At 42.0% G+C, this 20,119-nt stretch overlaps 1 protein-coding gene and 1 pseudogene across 1 annotated transcript in view; one reads left to right on the top strand and one right to left on the bottom strand.

The window, feature by feature from the left end:
- The window catches only part of CACNG2 (calcium voltage-gated channel auxiliary subunit gamma 2), a 116,338-nt gene that overhangs the window by 33,645 nt on the left and 62,574 nt on the right, over positions 1-20,119 (bottom strand). The window lies entirely within an intron of this gene.
- Positions 10,915-11,380, top strand: LOC122943084 (annotated as a pseudogene).

The following is a 20,119-nucleotide window of genomic DNA, read 5'->3' as shown; positions in this document are numbered from 1 at the left end:
AATTAACTCACCTTAATCCACTTGATCACGCAGCCGGCATCTCCTTCTGTCTTCATCTTAGCTCTGTGTAGCAACAGGACCTGTGGTGACGTCACTCCGGTCATCACATGGTCCGTCACATGATCTTTTACCATGGTGATGGATCATGTGATGACCGGAGTGACGTCACCATAGGTCCTGTTGCTGCACAGAGCTAAGATGAAGACAGAAGGAGATGTCGGGCTTCGCGATCAAGTGGATTAAGGTGAGTTAGATATATATATATATATTTTTAACCCCTCCAGCGCTATTTTACTATGCATTCTGTATTCAGAATGCTATTATTTTCCCTTATAACCATGTTATAAGGGAAAATAATAATGATTGGGTCTCCATCCCGATCATCTCCTAGCAACCGTGTGTGAAAATCGCACCGCATCCGCACTTGCTTGCGGATGCTTGCGATTTTCACGCAACCCTATTCTTTCTATGGGGCCTGCGTTACGTGAAAAACGCAGAATATAGAGCATGCTGCGATTTTCACGCAACGCACAAGTGATGCGTGAAAATCACCGCTCATGTGAACAGCCCCATAGAAATGAATGGGTCGGTATTCAGGTGCGGGTGCAACTCACGCATCGCATCCGCGCGGAATACTCGCCCGTGTGAAAGGGGCCTAAGCCTTAAGGTTATGCAAATTGAGGCAGTAGCAGGTATCACTAAGATCTGCAAATGATCACATTTTCAAGCACCTAGCTCCAATCTGTGGTATGTGAGAGGGGCATAAAAACTGATTGAAGGCAGAGTTTTTTTAGCCACATGAAACCTCAAAAATAAATGTGGGATGATTGTGTGATGTCTCCTGTTTGTCGCCACTTTTCGCAAAACTAAGAGGGACAGAATTCTTGAACTGAGGGACTTTGGTTTTTAACTATGGTAGAACGCTATGTGTCTACGCTGAGATGTCAGCCCTGTTCACTGTTGTGTGTCCCGATGGTTGGGAGAACAAAGATGAACTAGAATGACAGCAAGAGGTGCACAGAAGTGAACCTCTGCAGGCTTATTGTCTGATTAGAAGAATGGTGTGTAGAAATTGGACTTCACATGCCAAGCTTCGGGTGGCAAACGGGGTCTTTACAAACCATCAGATGATATTTGTACAAGCTACAAGTGTTACATAGACCTCTTCCCATCGCTCTCAAAGACTATCATGGGGCACAGCAAGAGGGCAATGGAGGATGGAATGGAGGTCCATCATCTTCAACGATGAGTCCTGCTTTTGTCTCTGACTTGAAGGGGCTGTCCAGGATCAGAAAAGCCAGGTGGACATGTGTGGTGCTGTTTCCCAAAGAAAGCAGCCATGCTTTTCTGATCCTGGATAACTCCTTGAATGATAGCCGGAGGTTGGTGTGAAGACCATGTGGGCAAATCCATGAAGAGGTCTTCACAAGGGAATATCACACTGGTTCTACTCCTGTGACACTGATTACAGTGTGAGATGGCATAATGTATGGTAGCCAGAACCCTCTAGTCTTCATTTCAGGTTTACAAACTGCTCAGCATTAATTGGGTCATGGAACCAGTTGTACAACCATTTCTCCAGAGTGTCCCAGGATCTGTTTTTCAAAAGGACAATTCTAGAAAGCACGTTTATCGTGCTACTGTGAGCAGCCTGAGAGGCCTAATCGTGCTTCCATGGCCTGCAGCATCTCCCGACTTGTCTCCCATCGAGCACATCTGGGATGTCATTAGTCAGCAATTGCAAAGGGAGCTGCCAGCAGCTGATCTTGATGATTTGCATGCCGAAGTGCATTCAGCGTGGCAGAACATTCCTCAGAAAACCATTAATAACCTGACAGATAGCTTGCTAAGGCATGTAAGAGCATACATTTTTGCTCATGGTGCTTATATTCAATACTGAATAAATCAAGAAGATTTGATTTTTTTTTTTTTTTTTTATTGGTATATCATTAACATGTCTACCGATCCTGTGATTTCCATATTCCCATTACTTTTCCTTATGGTTGCAGTTTCACTGTTGACAAGTGTATTAGAGCCAAGCAATTTCTTACCACAAACAAAACATAATACTGTGTCTTAGGCCAGGTACTAGTGTGGGCCCTAAATTAGCATCCATGCAATTGATAACTGGTCCTAACCATTTTTGTCAACTACCGACTGTTGGTGCAGTAGTGCAAACCAAATAGATCAGCATAGTCATATCAGTGACGCAGTAATAACAGTAATTTAATTGTGCCATACACATAACATCATTTATCCAGTAGTTCTGACCAATTTAATGAATGTATTCTTTACCAGCAGCCATCCCAATCCTTTTACCTGGACAATACCACAGTGCCAGTCATTTTGGCAGACCATGTCCTACTGAGCAAAACATGTATCAGTGATGAACCAACTGCACATAACTGCTAATGTATAATTGGCAGTCCTAGTTTTGCCAATTCATTTGAGCCAACTTACTACTAATCGTACAGTATCCATATAATATCGGCCTAAATAATGTTCATTTAATAGTACCACTTATATCAATGACCACATAATCAGAAAATACTTCCTGCCATGGTAGCAGCTATTGTACCCCCATAACACTTGAAATTATACCACCGACATAATGTTACCATTGATAGTTCCTCTACATTAGTAGTACTTTCATCGAAAAAAGTGTCCAGCATAAGAAAAATAAAACCTTGATTCTTTATTGTAGAAATAATAAAAATTTCATCTCCACAGTTCCAGGAAAAGTTACAGCTAACGTGTTTTGATCAGAACGATCTTACTCATGGCATGATTAAGATACACGCAGGGGCGTAGCTACCATGGAAACAGGGGAAGTGGCTGCTACAGCGCCCAAAATCAGTAAGGGGCCCAAGAGGAGGACAAATTGATTTATTTTCAGGGCCCAGGGAGAGTGGAGTATGGTGCCCCTAGTCCTAGCACTGGTATTACTCGCCACTCCCTAGTCTTCTTCTCCAAGCGCCTGCACTGCATTACGTCCTGGCAGCGCACAGCTTCAGGATGGGATGTAGTGTACATAGGAGAGCACTATGACCTGATGCTGTGCGTCATCAGGGCACAGTGTAGTTCGTGTCTAGATGCAGTGCTGCACGAAGAGCGGAGGTGCCCGCAGGAGGAGAAGAGAGGTGAGTATTTTTTTTGTCCGGTCTGGATTAATGGGACCAGGGGATTAGCCCATTCAAAAATTTGCTGTGGGGCCTAGTAAGTACGAGCTACGCCACTAAATACACAATACATATTTCCCATCTAATAATGCAGAATAGATCATCTATTATTGTCATCTTCGTGTAACTATATGATAGTGCCGATTATATAATCTCTGAATCAGATGCAGGCAAGGACTATACAAAACTGAGCATTTTATTAAATGCCATCTGTGAGTCTGACAAAATAGCCTTAGATGTGTTCTGATATTTCACTGTTGCCAATGTTCAATGTCTGAATTCTTTTTTGGAACAGACATTGACTACCGGTATAACAACCATATTCTGCTGGAGAAGCAGTATGCTGGTTACTGTTTAGTGATCTGTGTCTGCATATTGTATCTGATGTTCATTCAGCTGCTGAGTTTTAAATTAATTCAGAATATAGAAAGAAAATAAGATGGAGCTCCTATGTCTTCCAAGTATAACGTTGCCTTTCATGCTTTTATTTAAATAAAAGACATATTATCCTGAAAATAGTAGCATGATTTAGTTCCCCTTGAGCGCTAGGTGCAATTTTGGAACTGGCTCTTTGTGTAACTTATTTGCACTGTAAGAGTAAGCAAAAAAAAAAAAAAAAGTGCAAATATCCTCATTTGTACGTACTTCCAATGCATTTTATATTAAAGAAATATTAAGATTATTTTGTATAATATATTGCGTTAAGGGTACGTAACGTAATGTGAATTCAACAGATTTGAGAATGAATGAGCTTACGCAGGCTTAGTGAATAAATATAAAAAGTAAATAATCATCACTAGCCTAAATATGGGGTGGGAATCCGGATGGCCATGCTATAACACATGGCTGTCTACCACTTTATAACACATGACCGAAACGCCAGGGTGTACAAGAGATAGGTCAAACAATGCCTACATCCTACCTAGGATGAAGTGCATGGTCGAATCCCAATTAACTTGTTAGTGCAGACCACACTTACTTTCATCAGCCCCTCCTCCAGTGTGCATCACGCATGTCTCTGAGATCACTCAGGAATGTGTTCTTATCAGCACAATGGAGGATGGGTACTATCTCTAACCCACTTCATTGCAAGTATAAAGGGGACAGAACCAATCAGCACTTAAAAAGCCAAATCAGCCAATCAGCACTATATTTGATACTTCCTGGCGCAACGACACAACCTCAATTGGAGAAAACGAACCATCTGAAACAGGATGCACACATATCGTCATACAGACTTGAGAAAGGAGCTCCGAAATGCGTTGTCACTTTTATGTAAACAAAAAAGAATCATCTTCAACCAATTGAAGTCATATCATAGCAGCAGGAAGTATCAAATACAGACCGCTACCACTCCACACCCCTCTATTGTCTCTCATCACTCCTCGGGGTATTGGCAACTCCACAAGTGAGGAGCGAACGATACCGGCAGCACCGACCACTATCCAAATACACGCCTACACTAGTGTTGTGCCTATGCTTGCACAACACGAAAAGGTGAGCACAACTACTACTCTCTTTTAACCAACTGACTAAGTAACTATTACCCTATGAGCGCCTCTCCCTTTCTTGCCACATATGCTCCTTACAATACAGGGTATTTTCATATATGTGTGTGCTGATGCAGAGTCACCCTAGATGGGAATGCTGGTTGATACATAGCAACTGGCGTCCCCTCTGGCACTTCATAGGCTCAAAGGGGCTACGGCATCGGTCCTATTGGCATGGAAGACATGTCAACTAGCTGGACTGAAAAGCATAAAAGTCAACACTTTTTGATCTGGCGCAACCACACTGGAGGGGAATGATGCTGCATCACTGGACAAATGTAAATGAACCATAAGTTATCCAAGTTAGTTACTACTATACTATTTTCAAATTAATTAGGGAAGACATGAACTTATAAGAGTAGCTTAACTTAATAAAAAAAAGTGTGATGTCTTATAAATCCATCACACAGTGATTGGTAGAGTCATATTAAGGGTACCTATGGTTCAGTTCTGTTTTGTGATCTTTTCCCTTTAACCTCCCCTGTCCGCCGCCCAACCCAAACCCCAGCAGGCCATGTGAGGCTATTGCAAATTATAGTCATAATTGTAAATCTTTTCACAGATAAAGGGGGGCGTTATAGTCAACGCTTGGGTGGGTTTAGATGAGTATTGTTTCACCCTCCGTCCACTTTAGAACACTAAAGTTGATATAGTGAGAAGTAATACTCGGGTGCATCTTGGGTTAAAGGAATAGTTACATGTGCCTCCTGGGATCTTTATGATTGCTATTGGCGGTTATACAAACCTTTTTTCAATCTAAATGCAATATGGTTATTTATTCATGAACATGCAATTCATTTTGGCCATGATTGATGTAACCATTCAAAATAAAAGCTGTGGCCACCTTTCACAAAACATCGATGCATCTTGTCTTTATTTTCTAATGGGTCAGAGGAGATTACTTAAAACTCTTGGGCTGTAATGTTAAAGAACCAGGAGCAATGGGCACATGATATGGGAATATATGATGGTATTCTCTCAGAGCTTCAGAATCCCAATAAAAATCATGATGTGGTATGGTGGTATTCTAAGGTCCTGTACTGAAGGTGACATCCACACTGGGTAAGCTTACAGAGCAGAAATATCAGCCGCAGACATTTCTGAAACAAATCGGCTGCATGTGAACATACCCTTAAAGGGAACCTGTCACATTGTGCATGCTGTCCCAGGCAGCATGGTATTGAGCAGAAGGAGCTTAACACACTGATATATAATGTTCAAGAAAAAGATTCAATAGCACTTATAATTTCTATGCTCTTTCTATGCTTAGGACTGGCAGTCCTACCTGACCTACCTAATTGACAACTATTTCTGTATGCACAGTCATAGTGGCAATCACTGAATAAAACCGCCCTGTAGACTCCTAGGCACATAAAGGGCAGGAAAGTAACACAATCTTTCCCCTGCCCAGCTCCTCCTGTTTTTCCTGCTCAGCTCCTCCTGTTTTTCCTGCTCAGCTCCTCCTGTTTTTCCTGCTCAGCTCCTCCTGTTTTCCCTGCTCAGCTCCTCCTGTTCCATGACATGATGCCCACAGATCAGACACTTGTTAAAGGGAACCTGTCATGTGGATATTTGATTATAATCGAACTAATTATATACAATCATTAACTACTAAAAAGTACCTTAGATGTATTCACTTACTGGTGTGACAGATGGTTACCTCATAATATACACACAAAGATGGCGCATGCTAATGAGCTGATTTGAGTCCAGCGTGATGTCATTGAGTCCAGCGTATATTTAATTCAGAGCTATAGCCACTCCCCTGCCCACCTGCTGCTGATTCATATGGAAAATAACTGTCAATCAGCAGCACGTGGGCGGGGAGAGTCAGGAGCTCATGAATATTCATGACTCATCATTATCAGCTGGAGCTTTTCAATACAAGATGTGGGCAGATTGACTGGGTCAATTAAAGAAAGTGACCCAGCATTTTGCTAAGACAATCAGTCACTTATTTATGTTGCCCTTAGTTAGGACACCAAAAAACTGGTGACAGGTTCCCTTTAAGTGTGACATTCTCCCTTTTATAAGGTAACTATCATTTAAAAAATCTTTCAGCATGCCATAGTGACGGGGGACTGGATGCTTTGACCCCTACTGATGTCTGAAATGATTTCTGATTTGGCTCTGCTCGGTTCTCCTCATACAAACTCACTCTCTATGAGCCCATTCGCCAAAAAAAGCCAAGCAGAGCCAGTCAGAAAAAAGGGCTTAGCAGTTTTATTTTAAATGATAGGTACTCTTTAAAGCGACCTCCATTTCAAGAAAGGAAAGTCACATTAACTAGGGAGCAAGCAGAGCACTTACCTGTTGACCTCTTTTTCCTATTTTTTGCTGCATATCCGCCAGTTCCCGGGCTCCTCTTCTGTCATCAAAGCTGACCACACTGCTTCTCAGGCTGCCTGAGGCACATGGTGGCAGTCTAAGACACTTCCTGCTTGTCCAACCCTGCTCTTGGATTGGTCAACACTGTTTACGAGATCATTGCCGGCCAATCCAAGGGCAGCAAAAAGTGAATGAGCTAATCTGAGAAGAGGTGCAGCTATCTTAGGTGACAGAAGAGGAGCCCGAGAACTGATGGATGTGCAGATGAAAAGTAGGCCATCAGGTAAGTGTCCAGTGTTCCCCAGTTGTGAATTCTCTTTTTGTTTGAACTCGCCGGTCGCTTTAAGAGGGAAACTGAGATCTTACTGAAGGAGCTATTCAGACTAGGAACTGTTTACATTCAATTCGATCCATATCAGCATTCAGCCTGTTATGTATGTGTTTTTTTTTTTTTTTTGTACACATGAAAGCTGCTTGCAATTTGTGGGTGCTTGTTTTGACTATTTCTTACACCCTGTCTTTAAATGGGTGCTTTAATTACGTTATACCGATTTAATTTGTTAATTAATTTAGCTCATCACAACATATCATAAATGCCACAAATGAAATAATTTAATCATAGGTTAAATATTCTAATGCACTAATAAGGTTGTGATTGGTTAACTCATCCTCAGCACGAGTTGTGGTTCACCAACCACCTTTAACATTGATGCCCTGATCATGATGCATCTGAAGGCGTTCAAGCCTGCTGGGAAAAGCTTCTTATTCTGGTGACATCAGGGAATGTCTAGTACATTGTACTAAGAGATGAGAGATAGTGGCACATGAAAACTGGTCACATATTCAGCACAGAAATGCCATGTATTCTAATTTAGTATGCAGCCTTTAGAAACTGATGACCTCTCAAGTGAACTCTCCTTGAGATCTTCATATTTTAAAGTGTTTTAAGGCATTGTGCACTCATCTGCATTACAGCTCTATGCTGGACTGATCTATTATACAATAATTATAGTAGAAAAATACTTATAGCCTGCTACAGACCTATATCTATAGGCTCACTTTCTCGATGTGTCTTTAATTTATACTTAGAGCTTTAGAAAAAATAATTTCATGCATTCTCCCTTAGACAAATTAGTCACCTCATGAAGTGCTACTGTGTTTTGTCATTTAGACAGGGCCAGAAAACAGTAGCACTTCAGCTGGGCTGGTTTTGGGTGAGACCCCTACTTGTAGACTCAAGGCTGTCACCACCAATGAATGGCTTCCCCGATCTCAGTGCGGGGAAGCCGTTCAGGCCCTGTGAGTCCAGTACTCTAGGGGAAAGCCACCTCAGCTCATGTGGTTACGATTGATAAGGGCATCTGAAGGGTTACATGTCTGCGATTGAAGTTATCACCATTCGCAGGCATCAGCCCTGGGTGTTTGCTGTTTAAAACAAAATAAATCTGGCAGCTATGGTGCCTGCTGCACTACATGTACAGCGGCAGTCAGTAGGGTGTTAAAAAAACTCTGAAAAGTTGTAAGTGTATATGTAGTCACCCCCTTTGCTATGCTCCTAAATAAGGTCTCGTCCAAAATAATTAGTTCATTACAGTTCCTCTGTGTACAAAGTGTCACATGATAACACTGACAAATGTAAAGTTATGCACATGGGAAGGAAAAATGCAAGTCACCCGTACATACTAAATGGTAAAACACTCGGTAACACTGACATGAAAAAGGATCTAGGAATTTTAATAAACAGCAAACTAAGCTGCAAAAACCAGTGTCAGGCAGCTGCTGCCAAGGCCAATAAGATAATAGATTGCATCAAAAGGGGCATAGAGTCCCGTGATAAGAACATAGTCCTACCACTTTACAAATCGCTAGTCAGACCACGCATGGAGTACTGTGTACAGTTCTGGGCTCCTGTAAACAAGGCAGACATAGCAGAGCTGGAGAGGGTCCAGAGGAGGGCAACTAAAGTAATAACTGGAATGGGGCAACTACAGTACCCTGAAAGATTATCAAAATTAGGGTTATTCACTTTAGAAGAAAGACGACTGAGGGGAGATCTAATAACTATGTATAAATATATCAGGGGTCAGTACAGAGATCTCTCCCATCATCTGTTTATCCCCAGGACGGTGACTGTGACGAGGGGACATCCTCTGCGTCTGGAGGAAAGAGGTTTGTACACAAACATAGAAGAGGATTCTTTACGGTAAAAGCAGTGAGACTATGGAACTCTCTGCCTGAGGAGGTGGTGATGGTGAGTACAATAAGGGAATTCAAGAGGGGCCTGGATGTATTTCTGGAGCGTAATAATATTACAGGCTATAGCTACTAGAGAGGGGTCGTTGATCCAGGGAGTTATTCTGATTGCCTGATTGGAGTCGGGAAGGAATTTTAATTCCCCTAAAGTGGGAAAAATTGGCTTCTACCTTAGTTTTTTTTTTGCCTTCCTCTGGATCAACTTGCAGGATGACAGGCCGAACTGGATGGACAGATGTCTTTTTTCGGCCTTATGTACTGTTACTTTGATATGTCACATGATGTGTAAATACACTTGTTCTGAAAGGCCCCTGAGTCTGCAACACTGCTAAGCCGCCCAAGGAGGTCTCTGAACTAGGTAGGGAAGCTGTCTTACATTTAAAACTGGTGCTGGATGCACCGAAGTTATGGAGAGGTGGGCGCCTCTTTATAACTTCAGCGGAACCACCGCCGGCTTAGGGCTTTATTAAGACCGGCATCTAAAACGCCATTCTTAATAAATGTGCCCCAAAGGTCTAAATGGGGTGGAATTGAAAAAAACCCCGCATTTCTGCCATTGTTTTAAGGGTTTCAGGTTTTTTATGTTATCTATGTGGTAAAAATGTTGCGGTATTTTGATTCTGGGGGGGTCAGTATGATTACAGCGATACCACATTTGTATAGTTTATATAAGATCCTCACCTGTCTCGCACTCCGGTGTGACCAAAAAGGGTCCTTGTGGAGCTGCGGAACAAGTTACGCATGTCTCAATTGATACACCAGCTCCGACCCCTTTGTGAACCGACGCGGGGATGCGTTTGCATGTGCGCCGGAGGGGAAGACCGCATGGCTTTCGGGGACAGCTTGGCCAGGCTAGTGGCGGTACGCTGCGGCCGAGCTTGTCTCCGGGGCCTATTGCGGATTTCATTCCAGTGTCCATTTCGATGCACTCACGCACTCTTGCAGAGCCTGCCGTGCATCCGCATTTACGTTCGAAAATGGGTTTGTGACTCCCAACGCGTTTCAAAATTACCGAATTTCTTCATCATCCCTGATGAAGAAATTCGGTAATTTCGAAACGAGTTGGAAGTGTTTTGGTCCGAGAAAGCATCCATCCTCGGTGTGACGTCACACGGAAGCAGCGTCCTCATGGATTACCAGCCTGGGTTTCCCTCGTGTGCACGAGTCACCGGCCGGGACCGCGCGCGCTTGTAAGAGGAAACCTGAAGATACAACCGTCACAACTACCCTCCAGTACAAGCACCAGGAAGATTAGGAAGGATTCCGAAAGCCAGCGCAATACAGGCAAGTGACTACATATACATATACTTTTTTTCATCTATACAAGTTGATCATATATTGGGATAACCAACTGGGACCAACTCCGGACACTACTTTAATAAGTTAAGGTGGACACAGTAGCGGATATCATCTAATGGGCTATTAACCATTTTTACAGCATAGTAAAGAGCGTAAAAATGAAACCCAAACAACAATGGCAGAACTGCGTTTTATTTCCCTTCACTCCACAAATAATTTTATTCACAGTTTTTCAATACATTATATGGAACATTAAATTGTGCCATCAGAAAAACAACTCTGCTTTTTCGCTCACTGCCACCATCATGTTGACCAAGCTATCGAAGACCATGAAGCTTTGCGGACACGTCAGCCATGGCCACGGCTGTACTGGTGAACACAAGAAGCATCCAGGAGGTCATGGTAATGTAGGCAGTTTGCATTATCACAGAATCAATTTTGATAAATACCACCCTGATGGCTTCAGTAAGGAACGTATGAGACATTGACACCTGCAGAGGAACCGACACTTCGGCCTCATCATCAAACTGGACAAACTGTGGGCCTTGGGTCAGTGAGCAGACAAGGCCGAACCACACCAAGAAACTTGATGGCCCAGCACATATCATCAATGGCGTGCATGGAAGTTACTACAAGGTTACTGGAAAATACTTATTCCCCAAACAGTCTGTCATCGTAAAGACACCGTTCTTCAGCCACCAAGCAGAAGAGCAAATAAAAGGAGTCCGTGTGTTGGTTAACAATGTGCAGAAAATGATTAAACTACTTTAAAAACAACTGGTTCTTCAAAAACACGCCTTCATATGACTATATCCAAAGAAAAGTAAAGAAAGTTTCACTGTTGGAAAGTGAGAAGGACAGTAAAAAAATATGAACATGGTCCCATGTCCATATGTACCCGCATTGCCAAAAGATGTTTCAATATATTTAAATGAGCCTCTAGGAGCAACAGGGATGTTGCCGTTACACCAAGAGGCTCTGCTCTCTCTCTCTCTGCAGCTGCTGTGCCCTCTGCACTTTGTCAGGGAGTGAACACTTGATCATGCCTGCCTGGCCCTGTCAATCACAGTTCAGAGGTCACAGCAGTTGCAGAGAGAACAGAGCCTCTAGGGGTAATGGCAACGCCCCCGTTGCTCCTAGAGGCTCATTTGCATATATTAAAACTTCCTTTTTCTCAGCAATGCGGGCACATATGAACATGGGACCAACACAGATGCCTTCAGCTGCCAAGTGCACATGTAACAGGTCAGCAGTGTCATAGGTACAAATCTGATGACAGATGCCCTTTAAAATCAATGAATTGTGCCTTTCCCTACAGCTACCAACATACTCTGCATACCTCTTCTTCAAACATTTGGTGAGGCTTCCCTTAGACCTTTATAGGCATGTGTGTATTATACACCCCACATACCCTTATCAGTATTTTGATATATGACAGTACAATGGCTCATGCACACGACCATAGCCTGTTTTGCGGTCCACAATTTGTGGATCCGAAAACCACGGATACCGACCGTGGGCTTTTCGCATTTTGCGGAACTGAACTTCCGGGCCATAATAGAACAGTCCTAACCCTTTCCATAATGAGGACAAGAATAGGGCATGTTATATATTCTTGCAGATGGCACGGAACGGACATACGGGTGCGGACAGCACGCCATGCTCTGTCTGCATCTTTTGCAAGCCCATTGAAGTGAATGGGTCTGGACTGGTTGTGGACAAAAATACGTTTGTGTGCATGAGCCCTAAGGGTTGATTTTATAGTGTAATCGCGGATTTACACCACACAATTGTGGGGCAGGTTATCGGGAAGGAGTGTTATTACAAATGCTTGTTTCCGATAATCTGTCTGTGTGCTGCTGATGACTAAAAATGCTTGTTCATTGGGTGAAATGATCTTTCATGAAGCACATTAAATCATTGTTTCTGGGCACCTGATAGTGCTGTGTGAGCAGCAATCTTCTGCCCAGAAACCATGAATCTGTATGGGGACGATCCATGGCAGTAGCCATTGCTCGTCCACATACAGTGGAGGTAATCGTTCCACAAAATTATGAACAAATCTGCGTTGGTATTACTCTGCTGGCATTGCTCTTTGGCCTACACTTCTGCAGCGGTGGGCATAATCTATAGGGTGGCATCACTGTTTATGTACTGTGTGGCCCTGTCTATGTACTATGTGGCCATAATGTGTGGACAGTCTCCTGTGCGCACTAATCTTAGGAATAATTTAGGAATGCTGAGAACATATTACTTTAAGTTTGTCAGCAAGTAATAGGTGGGACATAACCAATACTACAATAATTCTGTAAATTTAAAGCATTTAAGGCCCTCTCTGGGCATCTCAACCCACCTGGTAAGGCCCATTTCTGTGCAGGACTTACATAAGCCCCACCCATTTTTGCTTCAGGACAATCCTGGCAAATCCTTGATTACTATGCATAACTGGGGTAATATCTGCCAAGGTACATGCTTCTGTGCTTCCATAACTGGGGCTCCTGAGTTGCAACTAGCAATTATCAACTTGATTACTAAATCAAGCCTTTTGTAAATTTGAGATAAATAGGCCCCGCCTCTAGGAACATCTACAAACTGTGCAAGGCTGCTAATTTATGGGCGGGGCTTACATACATCTCAGACTGTCTCTAAAAATTAGGGATGGTCCTGGCAAACTAGGAACTGTTGGCAACTATATTATTGTGGCTCCTTAAAGGTTGTGTGCTATTGATTTTTGAATATCGATATTTAAAGCATTTAGAATACACTGACACGTCATATGTATATAGTAAAGTCTTCTGTCCTTGGAATCTCCTGCTCTATGCTTAAATGCTATGTACACCTTTGGGGGCATTTTCTTTTATTATTGCATTGTACTCATTTTGAGATAAAAATATGTTTTTAAATAGTTTTTTTAAATAAAGATTTTGAACCACTGTCTTTGTGCAGCCTTGTGTTTATCTAGTAGCAGGATCTGAATTTCCACGCTGTTCTGTCAGGCAGCTCAACTGAGGACTTCTTATCTCTGCTCTCTGACATTCTAAACACACATTATAGCTCAGTTCTTATCTTACTGGTAAGAAGGTGGCTTAAATAGGTGTTTATGACCCTTTAGTAATTTAGAGATAAGATTTATTAGGTGACCAGCACAAAGTGAAAGTACCATTCACAAAACTAGACAAAAAGTTAACACTTTGTGACAAAATGGCTCTAAATTTTTAATAAAGTCCAAAAAAAAGATTTTTAGCCCAAAATGAGTAAAATGCAATCATAAAAATCAATTGCCCCTGAAGGCGTACATAGCATTTAAATCAGGGTATACTGGGCCCTGTAGTTCCACAGGAAAAGTGAGGCCTGTTATAGAAAGCAACATCTAATACAGTGAAGTTGTGTGCACGTCTCTGCTCCTTTCACCACATATAGATATGTATTTCTCACCTTTGAAAATACACTGGTATCAGGAGAGAAACATTTCTCACACTTCTCTATAAACCGTCATAAGTGAAACAAACAGATTACCGCCTAGTACACAAACCAAGCTAAGTGTCACCGTGAGCGGAGCTGTGAGGAGAGTTTACAGGTTATAGTCAGTAATCAGGGAAGTAGTGTCTGAAAAGTCAAGGGGGTAGATTTATCAAAACTGACAAAAACTGGAGTGTTGTCTATAGCAACTAGGAATGAGCGAATCGACTTCGGGTGAAACATCCGAAGTCGATTCGCATAACACTTTGTTCCAATACTGTACAGAGCAGGAGCTCCGTACAGTATTAGAATGTATTGGCTCTGATGAGCCGAAGTTATTGCTTCGTGAACTTCATAAATTAATTTGTACTGTAAAAAAACATCTCCTGAACTCGGGTTCGGTTCCAAAATCGAATCTGAGTTCAGGAAATGTTTTCTTACAGTACAAATGTTTCATCCAAAGTCGATTTTCTCATCCCAAATAGCAACCAATCACAGTGTAGCTTTCGTTTTACCAGAACAGTTTAAGGAATGAGCTCTGATTGGTTGCTATCAGCTTTATGAAACTGTCTGAAAGAGAAGAGAGAAACTGTCTTTGTTGCCAGTAGCAACCAATCAAAGCACAGCTTTCATTTCATATTCTGCTTCTTTTAGACAGTTTTAAATGTGTCCCCTTTTCTGGTGATTTTTTTTTGTATCTACTTCAGTGTACAGGGGTTGACTGAAATCAGGAAACTCAGCCTAAAAGGCTTCTATTGCATCTCACAATGATGTCAGGGCCCAGAAGAAGACCTCTCCTTGAAGCTGTCAATTGAATGGGCAACTTGATGCTCCACTGACAGTATTTAAAGGGTTATTCCTATCTTATAAATGATGGCCTAGAATATGCTAACTCTTTATGAACGGTGGAGGTTCAACCGATAGGATACCCACCAATCCTGAGATCTAAAGGGGCTGTCTCACTTCAGCAAATGGCATTTATCATGTAGAGAAAGTTAATACAAGGCACTTACTAATGTATTGTGATTGTGCATATTGCCTCTTTTGCTGGCTTCATTCATTTTTCCATCTCATTATACGCTGCTCGTTTCCATGGGTACGACCACCCTGCAATCCAGCAGCGGTGGTCGTGCTTGCACACTATAGGAAAAAGCTCAGCCTCTCTGGTGGCTGGGACATGGTAGTGTGCATAGGCTGGCATTTTTTCCTATATTGTGCAAGCATAATCACTGTTACTGGATTGCAGGGTGGTCGTAACCCTTAGAAACGAGCAGTGTATAATGTGATGGAAAAATTAATCCAGCCAGCAAAGGAGGCAATATGGACAGTCACAATACATTAGTAAGTGCCTTGTAGTAACTTTCTCTACATGATAAATGCCATTCGCTGGTGAGACAACCCCTTTGAGGAACCGCAGCGCTGGTTAACAGATGGCATGGGTGCTAATGTGGACAACGAAGGGGACGCAGCTCCAAATCAATACTGTGGCCCCTTTATTCTCAGAATCCGTGGAGGTTTCAGAGGTCGGATCCTCACTGATCAAAAATTTATGGCATATCCTAGCAATATGCCATCATTATATAAGATGGGAATAACCCTTTAGAAATCATCCAATAAATTTACAAACGGCATTCTTAGCTGACCCTTATCTTATGGTTTAAATGCCTTCAGGTGGCACTATCACTGGCACAGTATTTGAGAACAGAAAATGGAAAATTATTGTCGCCTTCATTTTAATAATAACATTAAATTATTGAAAAAAACAGGCCACCCGCCAAATCAGTTTAGCATGTCTATGGGCATGATTGTTAATACCTTAGCACTATCTAGACCTGGTATTAAGTCTCAGTAGACGCTAAGAACCTTTGATAAGGGAAGAGACCACGAAAATGCCCATAGGCCATATGTTATTAAGACATATACTAGTCGAAGATGGTATGGTCCAACGCTTTATTTACTAAGGAGGCAGTAAAAGTAAGATCTTATCTACATTTGATTGTTCTCTATAAAAAGCCATTTCAGGATGGGAAGAGACTATATTGTCAATGTGCCACAAAAATCAACTTATCCCCTATCCACGGGATAGAGTATAAGCATCTGATCAGTGGAGGCCTGACTGCTGACTGCTGGGATAAGTGGATTTCGTGGCACAACCTACATTTTTTAAAGGGGTTGCCCATGCCAGGAAAAGTTCTTAAAGGGAGTCACCTGTAAAATCTGTATCAAACAAGGCGCATCTATCTCTCTCCATGATCTGTTGCCACGATTCAGAAAAAAACTCAATTTAGTCAATATGTAAATGATGTCTTAAGTGCACAAAGGGTGGGCCTGAGCCACTCGGTGCACCCTAAATTCTCTGCTCTCCCTTGCTAGCCACTCCCCTTCTACTTGATTGACAGGGCCAGGCGAGATGATGATTCAAATGCCTGGCCTATCATTCAAGAGTTTGCTAGGGAGAGCGGAGGAGCTATGGTTCATCAAGTGCCTAGGCCCACCCTCTGTGCACTAAAGACATAATTTGCATACTGATCAGAATCATAGAGTCAGATCAAGGGGAGAGAGGTATGTATGTAATTAGCTGAGGCAGCCCTACCAGGATATTTGCCTTGTTTGATACGGATTTTACGGGTGACAAATTCCCTTTAATTGTTTTTTAAATGTAAATTAATGAAACTGACTAATATACTTTAATTGTCATAACCGCACTGATGGCTCAATTTCACTGCCTGTCGTGGTCTTGAAAGTGGAACGTCTGCTGTGTAATCAATGATGTTCCGATACAGGCTGTGTGTTCTCCCCCTTCTCTGAGTTAGTGACATGATGAAGGGGCTCGTTGTCTGAGTCACTAGCTAAGCTAACCTGCTTCTCCGAGTGATGCGGAAACAGAAAAGGCGACTGGCTTAGTTAATAAGCCCCTTTATTACATCACTGAAACAGAGTTAGAAGGAAAAGCTCTCAGCCTGTGTTGGAGTATCATCACTTATAGTGTTGAGCGAATCGAATCCGACAAAGTGGAACTCTATCTGATTTTCAGGATAAATTTGATTTGCCTCAAAGCTGAATTCCCTTGTGCTTCGTGGTAGAAAATAGATTTAACCTGAAATAGTGTAAAAAACAAAAAAATAAATCATACTTACTTTCTCAATTTTCTCGCAATGGGCCGGCCGCCGCTGCCATCTTGATTGAAGATCTTGACTGAAATCCCGTGAGTGGGGATGTGTGATGTCACCACGATGGCCGGCGTGATGACATCATCTCGAGCCATGAGAGATCTCACGTCAGATCTTCAAGCTTGATGGCGCCGGCCAGCCCATCGCAAGCAAATGCAGGTGGTAAGTATGATTCAATTTTAAATTTTCTGTAAATTGTACACTGCATTTTTACTATCAGATGCAAGTACTATGAGGGGTACAATGACGGGGAGCGGCACAATCGCAGCTCCCTGTGTTTTGCACCCACTACTTACAAATTAGTAAGTTTCATCATTTTACATTTGAAAAGCTTTGAGTAGTTCTAGAGGTTTTAAAAAAAAAAAATTGTCACTCCTATCACTTTTCGAAATATGCATGCTAAGATGGTGTTGTGCATCCACTAATGGTGCATCGACTAAATTCATTTTGAAACACAAACCTACAAAGAACTCAACCATCACGCTAGGTAGATTATTGAATATAAGCAGCGTTTATTACTAACATAAAATGGCATGGACAAGGATTAAAGGGGTTTTCCAGGACTTAGATACTAATGACCTATGTTCAGGACAGGTCATCAATATCATATCGATGGGGATCTGACATCCTATCAGTTGTTTTCGGCAGCCACTCCCACTGGAAACTGTACAGTGAATGGAAGGCTCAGTCCTTTGTGTAGTTTCCGAGGTTGGCGTACTGTAGTTCAGCAGCCATTCACCCGAATAGGAGCTAAGCTGCAGTACCCTGGTGAAGCCACTACATGGTGGACGAAACCTTCTGCTTCTGGCTCAGTCCACTATATAGTTTCCAGTGCCAGGGACTGCCCGTAACAGCTGATTGGTGGGATATCTGATCCTCACTGATCTGATATTGATGGCCTATTCTGATAGGCCATCAATATGTAAGTACCAGGTGTGGTACCACACTCCAGCTATGGTGAAACTATTACTCCCAACATGCACACTTGCTTGGCTGGTCTCAGAACTCCCATACAAGTGAATGGAGTTTCACAACAGTTGGAGTGCCGGAGGTTGATGACCCCTGTCCTATATATAGATATAAAGTGGTAAGTATAAACAGTAATACATGTATTTTGTAGAGAAAGTAGCAGGCACACTTTTATTTGGAATTGGATAAAAATGTTTATTCTAAATATTTGTATATAAACTTGTATATAGAGTTACAAGAATGTAGATAGAGTTGTGGGGTAGAGTGATGATAAAATTAGAATTAGGATAAAATTAGAAGTATGTTTCGGAGACCACCGGACACTAGATGTGTGTTCCAGATTGGGTAAATAAAGAATGTGGTGTGTAATATGTAATACATTACACATCACATTCTATATTTACCCAATCTGGAACACACATCTAGTGTCTGGTGGTCTCCGAAACATACTTCTAATTTTATCCTAATTCTAATTTTATCATCACTCTACCCCACAACTCTATCTACATTCTTGTAACTCTATATACAAGTTTACAGTATATACAAATATTTAGAATAAAGTTTAGAATAAACATTTTTATCCAATCCCAAATACAAGTGTGCCTGCTACTTTCTCTATAAAATACTACATTTTCTTTGACTGGGTGAGTAAAACCAGCAGATAAGCACCTCTGCCATTCAATTGAACAGTTGAGCTGCCTTTTATACTCACTATCTCTATAAACAGTAATACATATCCATCTTGAATACGTTCAAATGGGATGATACCAACCACAACGCATGTTTTGATGATGCCTTCATCTGCGTTTGCCCTCAGACTTAATATTGCTACACAAACCTACAAAGAAGTCAACATGCATGCATGTCGTTGTCTGGGGGTGCTCGGTAGAGTTGGCCCGAACTATTCGCCGGCGAACAGTTCCCGGCGAATATCGCATGTTCGCGTTCGCTGCGGCGGGCGAACATATGCGATGTTCGGTTTGCCTCCTATACATCATTATTGAGAAAACTTTGACCCTGTAGCAAGGACAGCATCCATCTTAGATTAATTCTGAAGCTGCAGTGTTATATTAATCGCATTGCAATTACAACTTAGAGCTGCTGGGTTCCTAATGGTTGTATTGCTAGAATATAACGAAGATTGAGAATATAGTGCTATATTCGTTGTCAATTCTAGCAATACAACCATTAGGAACTCAGATCTAAGTTGTAACCGCGAGTTGTAATGCGAATAATGCAGGTTATATTAATCGCATTGCGAATTCAAGCTAGCGGATGCAAGCTAAGTTCCTAATGGTTGTATTGCTAGAATTGACGAATATAACGAATATAGCACTATATTCTCAATCTTCGTTATATTCTAGCAATACAACCATTAGGAACCCAGCAGCTCTAAGTTGAAATCGCAATGCGATTTATAGAACTTGAATTGATCGCATTGCAATTTCAACTTTCTTAAATCCGACAGTACATTCTAGCATGGAGCCGTTCCCATGGTGATGGGGACGCTCCATGAGCACGGAAGTCAGCAGAAGCTCTAAGTTGAAATCGCAATGCGATTAATTCAAGTTCTATAAATCGCATTGCGATTTCAACTTAGAGCTTCTGCCAACTTCCGTGCTCATGGAGCGTCCCCATCACCATGGGAACGGCTCTATGCTAGAATGTACTGTCGGATTTGAGAAAGTTGAAATCGCAATGCAATTAATGCAGGTTATATTAATCACATTGCGATTTCAACTTGCCACACTCTGCGTCAACTATGTAATTTTCCATGGGAGTTTTGCCATGGGTCCCCCTCCGGCATGCCACAGTCCAGGTGTTAGTCCACTTGAAACAACTTTTCCATCACTATTGTGGCCAGAAAGAGTCCCTGTGGGTTCTAAAATTTGCCTTCCTATTGAAGTCTATT

The sequence above is a fragment of the Bufo gargarizans genome, chromosome 7 (genome assembly GCF_014858855.1).
Source record: "Bufo gargarizans isolate SCDJY-AF-19 chromosome 7, ASM1485885v1, whole genome shotgun sequence".
In the NCBI taxonomy this organism is placed as follows: domain Eukaryota; kingdom Metazoa; phylum Chordata; class Amphibia; order Anura; family Bufonidae; genus Bufo; species Bufo gargarizans.
The sequence above is the reverse complement of the archived record's forward strand: the minus strand, read 5'-3'. Positions and strand labels throughout refer to the sequence as shown.